Source organism: Marmota flaviventris, chromosome 13 (genome assembly GCF_047511675.1).
Source record: "Marmota flaviventris isolate mMarFla1 chromosome 13, mMarFla1.hap1, whole genome shotgun sequence".
In the NCBI taxonomy this organism is placed as follows: Eukaryota; Metazoa; Chordata; class Mammalia; order Rodentia; family Sciuridae; genus Marmota; species Marmota flaviventris.
Genome location: NC_092510.1, coordinates 104,887,109 through 104,893,108, shown reverse-complemented (window position 1 = coordinate 104,893,108; position 6,000 = coordinate 104,887,109). Strand labels below are relative to the sequence as shown.

Below are 6,000 nucleotides of genomic sequence, written 5' to 3'. Positions count from 1 at the left end.
GGAAATCCACGTTCTCTGCCCAAATCCACTTTCTCTGCCCAAATTCACCTCCACTGGGCTTCTATCTCCAAAATATACTGTCTGAATCCCATGAGAACTCAAGGGGAACTCAGGCAGCAGGATACACCCTATTCCCAGCAGGAATAATCTTAAACTTTAAACCTGGAACCTAAACCGGGAAACGCCCTAATCTGCCTTGGTCCTTGAACAAGGTCACCTACATTCAATGTCACTGCAACATGGGGTACGCTGGCAAGTAAATTGTCATACCTACTTGGCTAATGGCTCCCAGCAAGGACTCACCCGTTGCTTTGGTTGCCCGGCAAGGGGAACGAAATGCTGCCATTCGCATAGGATACCAACATGGCAGAGATCTGATGTCATCAGAAAGCGGCGGAGGAGAGAACTTCATCAATACCAGCGGCGACAGAAACAGTTGGTCTCCTGGTAGGGGGGGTGAGGCACAGACACCCGAGTCTCCTCAATTTGTCGAGTCTCCTCAATTTGTCGTCGAGCCAGAGGGGAGGAGCCGGGCCGCCGCCAGCACCCGGAGCAGGCCCAGGGGCTCGCCAGCGTGGTGACCGCGTGACCCCAATTGGAGAGGGGGCGGAGTGGAGCCGCCACCCACACCGCAAGGTGGGCAGACCCGCGACCCAGTGGTACATGGGCGTGGTAGGAGGCGCAGGGCAGAACCGCCGCCCGCGCTTGCAAGGTAAACAGACCTGTCACAGACTGGCGGGTCAGGCCCAGTGGCCTGCCAGTGTGGTACACACATCACCCCAACTGGAGTAGGGGCAGAGCAGATCCTTCTCCCACGCCCGGATCAGGCCCTGCCAGTGTGGTGGCCATGTGACCCCAATTGGAGTGGGGGGCGGAGCGGAACCGCCACCCGTGCCCGCAGGGTGAGCAGACCTGTGACCAACCTGCAGATCAGGCCCAGGGGTCCGCAGGCGTGGTAGGAGGGGCAGGGCAGATCCGCCGCCCGCGCCTCCAAGATAGGCAGACCTCCGACAGACCGGCGGATCAGGCCCAGTGGCCTGCCGGCGTGGTACACTCGTCACCCCAATTGGAGTAGGGGCAGAACAGAGCCGCCGCCAGCGCCCAGAACAGGCCCAGTGACCTGCCTATTGCCTGCCTATCACCTGCCATTTGTCCCCCATTTATGGATCACCACATGTTAGTCTGGAGACTGCTTGCAGACTGCAGGTGGATCATGGATCACTGCCCTCTGATGTCTGCAAGTCTATTGTCACAGTACTCATAGATCTGTTTACACATGACCACAGCAATCTTGGGATACCCACTGGGGACTGCAGGTTTGCTGCCAATACTGCCACCATCTTGAGGCATGGCCACCTCAGTCTGGAGACACTGGCCAGGGCCTGGAGATACGTTGGCGTGGTACTTGTGGCTCTGGTTGCACCTGTGGTCTTTGTGCTGGGTGTGCTAGTGGCCACCATCTTGATACCTCTTTGCAGGGTCACTCCTTAGTGTAAGTGCATGTCTTGTGGTCTTTATGCAAAATGAAATGGCATTGAAATCTTGGTACTGCAGTAAAGGCTGGGGAAGCTGAAACACAGTTTCATCAGATTGCAGCTAGGTTTGTGTGGCCAGTCTGAGTCTGGCAAGCTGTGGAATGTCAGAGACTAGGGGCAGTTCCTCAGGGGAGCTCAGGTTGGAGAAACTGGAGAAACCCAGACTCTGTCCAGCTCACTGAGTCTTGAACTGCATGGGGAGAGAAAGGACTGGCTAGAGTGGGTGGGAAGACTGGAAGAGGATGTGAGAGCATATTGCCATCAGCTCATGCACCCAACTGGTCTGGCACCCAACTGGTCTGGTGTAAGGCCAAGCCCCAGCTTCGTGATTCTCTAAAAGGAAGTTTGGCATGGATGGGGCAGGGGATCTATTTTTGACAGTGTTATCATTTAGGTTTTTTTTTTTTTCTTTTAAACATTTATTTTATTTTATTTTTATGTGGTGGTGAGGCTCAAACCCAGTGCCTCGAACATAATTGGTGAAAACTCTACCTCTAGGCATAGCCACAGCCCTCATTTAGTTTTATATATGGAAACATAACACCTTGAATTTTAAAATAAAACTATCAATGCCAGGCTTTGTTCTAGGCAAAGAGGACATAGACATGAACAAAACAGCAAGGAACCTGTACTCCTATACTTGTGAGGGCTACTATTCCCGAAGTCTGACCCAAGAATTCAAGCACTAAAGAGATCTGGAGTACTGACCCCTTCTATGATGATCTAAGGTTACCATCCATGAATGTTTTACCTTCTCAATTATTCTAAAACACCCCTCTCCATGTCATTTACCTGCTCCAACCCTTTTCTACCTGTGAGATAAAGACCTCCTTAAGAAGCCCTCCCTTTCTTGCTTCTCCACTTGCATCTCCCACCCCTTATTGAGGTTTCAAGAATTCTTGTCTCATCCCTACTTGTAATTTTGGGTACTTTCCATTGTTAGACGTGCTAACTCCTTATTAGACACCAGATGGCGCCAGAACTATACTTTTGACTTTTTTAGCGTCCAACAGAGTATCTGCCTACTTATTGACTGACTTGTTTTCTAAAAATTTTAGAAAGCCCTTCAGTACTTGTTTTACAAGTAGCTTTTTAATTTTTTTCATACAAATCTTCATTAATTGTATGTATGAAATTAATCATCCAGCGGTGAAAGGGAGTTACACTCACCATCCAGTGTGTGTGTGTGTGTGTGTGTGTGTGTGTGTATGAACATACATATTTATATACATATATGTATATTTATTTTTCAAAATTTTATTCAGAAGTGGGGTAAGGGTTTCAATGCAGTCATGGCTTCTTCCTACTCCTGTTGTGCCTGGGATGTTTCAGGAGTCCTTACTAATATTGCAGGCATTTCTTTCTCTTTTCTATGCTGTGATTATTATAAGCCAATAAATAAAATAAATATATCTCAGAGATGTCAAGTGTTATCTCACTTGTGGTTGTCCATTGGGCATCTGTAGGCATCAGTGAATAATCTGTGCTTTTTGGCAAAAGCAGCTTTTAAGTCTCTTGGTATGACAAGGATTTGTGGCCATTTAGCAGAACTGTCCCCATGGATATGATTATCAACAGAATATGTATTATATAACATGATGGCATGACTTGGTAACAGGAATAAAGTGGTTTAACCTGATTTATGTATTTAAATTTATATATTTTATAGATATTTAATATACATATAATTGTATACTTATATATTTTGAATATATGTATCTCTCTGTCTCTCTCACACACATATATGTTTATAATATTGTCTGTAGGATAAGCTGGTTTTGGGGATGGATTGAGGTGAGTGTAATGGTGAAAACACCAAGGACAATTGCTGAATTTTTGACGTGAGCACTCTAGGGTACTTGCTGATACCCAATCCTGTATGGGGCAGAAAGACCGCATGAGACAGGGAAAAGAGTGCTGTCTTGAGGAAGGCTTTTGCATTGATGTTTGTGATTTCTCTTAGATATCCACATGAACATGTCTGAAGGTGAGAGGAGAGGAGTGGGAAGAAAATGGATATTTGGAGGCAGGGGAATGTGGAAAATTCTGCCATGAGACTTAGCATAATCCTGGGTGTGGGTGAAGATACAGAAGTACAAGGAGCATTTCTCTGAGCTGGGGACACACCTATATTTAGCAATGGAAAAGAGAAGTCTATGAAGGAGACGGAGAGTGAGGGCATCCAGTTAAGGAGATAGAAAACCAGGGAAATGGGCTGGGGATGTGGCTCAAGAGGTAGCCCGCTCGCCTGGCATGCATGCGGCCCAGGTTCAATCCTCAGCACCACATACAAACAAAGATGTTGTGTCCGCTGAAAACTAAAAAATAAGTATTAAAAAATTAACTCTATCTCTCTTTCAAAGAAAAAAAGAAAAGAAAAAGAAAACCAGGAAAATATAATGACATGGATTTCTGGAAGAGATGATTTTAAAAAGAAAGGTAGAACTTCTTGTTCTGAAAACCACTAAAATGTGAACTATAGGGTGACAAAGGAGGGACCTTGAGATTTGCTGCCCTAGTGGTTTCTGATGATCTCAGTGGAACCCCTGTTCTCATGTGGTGAGAATTGAAGCCAATTGGATGATTCATGGAAAAAATAAGGTCAGCATAATAAAAGCAGTAGCTGGAGATTGTTTTTCTGATTGTGTACAATGAGATAAAGGGGACTCAGCCAGGTGTTAACATTTATGGTCTCTGAGATGTGGGGAGAAGTTCATTCCAGCAAGTGCTTGTTTGTAGCTGCAGAAATCTTTTTTTCTATTACTGTGTTTGCCACCTACACCCTGGAATTGATTTTTTTAAAGTAATATGGAAGCTCAATAGTAATTTCTTGAGAGTAGAAAGGGTGCTGGGGCAGGACAAGGGATGAAAGTAGAAGATAGATAATTAGATATGATCACTGTGTACCATGCATTTGGAAATATTATGCTCGATTCCATTAACATGTGCAATAAATATTTGTTAATTAAAAAAAATTAAAAGTAATTATTCTATTTGATTACTAAAAGGTAGGCACTCAACATCGAGGGAGAGAATATCCTATAGTTTGTTTCCTGCTTGCGAAAATGGTCATTGTCAGTTACTTGTAAAAATAATTGATTAAATAATTTTGGAAGGAATAGTATGGATTTGAAATGCCTTTTTGCCACAGCATAATGAGGTTACCTGATGGTCACTGAAATATTTGAAGTGCTACAGTCCATCCATTTTCAAAGTAGTAGTTTGTGCCAGGTTCATCCTTTGGGAATGTAATACTTTCCCCTTATTCCTTAACTATTTGTTGCATTTAAGTCACTGAGTCTGCCCACTCCTAATAAGACAAGGATGCTAAGCTCCACATGAAGGAGGGGATGCTATTCTCCTGTATTGTTTTGAACTCTTCTATATGAAAGATTTGTCTGTTCTCATCACTTTTTATCAATGAAGTCAATTATTTTTTTATCACTAAATACATATGAGTTTGTTGCTTTCACTGATATTTTACTGTTAAAGGTTTTTATTTTATTGCTCATATTTTTTTCAGCTTTCACTCTTTCAGGATCTTTTACTTTAGTTCTTATGCCATTTGTCAGGCATCCACATGTGGGACACCTTGGGAGACTCTCCTCCTACTCTTTCTTCTCTTCCTCCTTCTATGTTCAGGCTCATTTTTTAGTTTATCTTACCAGATCCTAGAATCAGCACCTTCTGCAGTGAAATATGCTCCTTTTTACTGGTATTTTTAGGGCAACTTGTGTAATTTGTCAGGCCCAATGCAAAATGAAAACTTAGAGTCCCTGTCTAAAAGCAGGTGACCTGTGCCATTGACAGCATGCCACAGAAATCTATTTCTTTCTTCTGTGATCTCTTTACATGTCATAGTACACTTTATGTGTATTTTAGTTGTCCTTCTTATTACAGCATTTTAAATTATTAGCAAGACTTCTAACATTTATCGTTAAGTATGACATATCAATTCTAAATGCAAACTTACAAGTAAGTCATATTGTAGCGCTTGCACATCCATGTTGTGTTCATTAATGCCAAAGCAGTGAATATGTTACACAGAACAGTGCAATAGTTTTTACTACACTTTGATAACTGTGGACAGTTTCTCCAACTGATTTGTAAATGAGTTTGAAAGAACTGGAAGAAAAGTGACTGTGGATCACCCTGCTTTACCTTTCCCTTCACATCCTCAGCTGGAGAGGTGGGTTAACACACAGAAGTATCTTGAGTGACAAAGCTGTCTTCTTTCTGTATTTTAATCTAATTCTGGTTGGACGTTAATGTGTGGCCTCCCTGGGTTTCATCACCCTCCCTTTTTTTACTTATTTGTGGTTAGAACATGGTCATGTTTTACCGAACTCTCTCATAGCTCCCATATTTCCTTGGCCCACTGGACTTCTGTGATTATGGGAATGAAAACTCAATGTGCATGAGGTGGCCAAATGCAGTACACCTGCAGGTTACATTTATGTGCTGG

The 6,000-nt window shown here is 43.4% G+C and overlaps 1 long non-coding RNA gene across 2 annotated transcripts in view; it reads left to right on the top strand.

Moving 5' to 3' along the window:
• The first annotated feature begins 549 nt into the window (after window positions 1-549).
• Window positions 550-6,000, top strand: part of LOC139701638 (uncharacterized) — a 47,145-nt gene continuing 41,694 nt past the window's right edge. Inside the window, exon 1 of one of the 2 annotated variants that reach the window (XR_011704198.1) lies at window positions 550-636. This is a non-coding gene — a long non-coding RNA (uncharacterized lncRNA). Of the gene's footprint in view, window positions 713-6,000 lie in introns of both variants that reach the window. The other variant, XR_011704197.1, reaches the window with a different exon arrangement.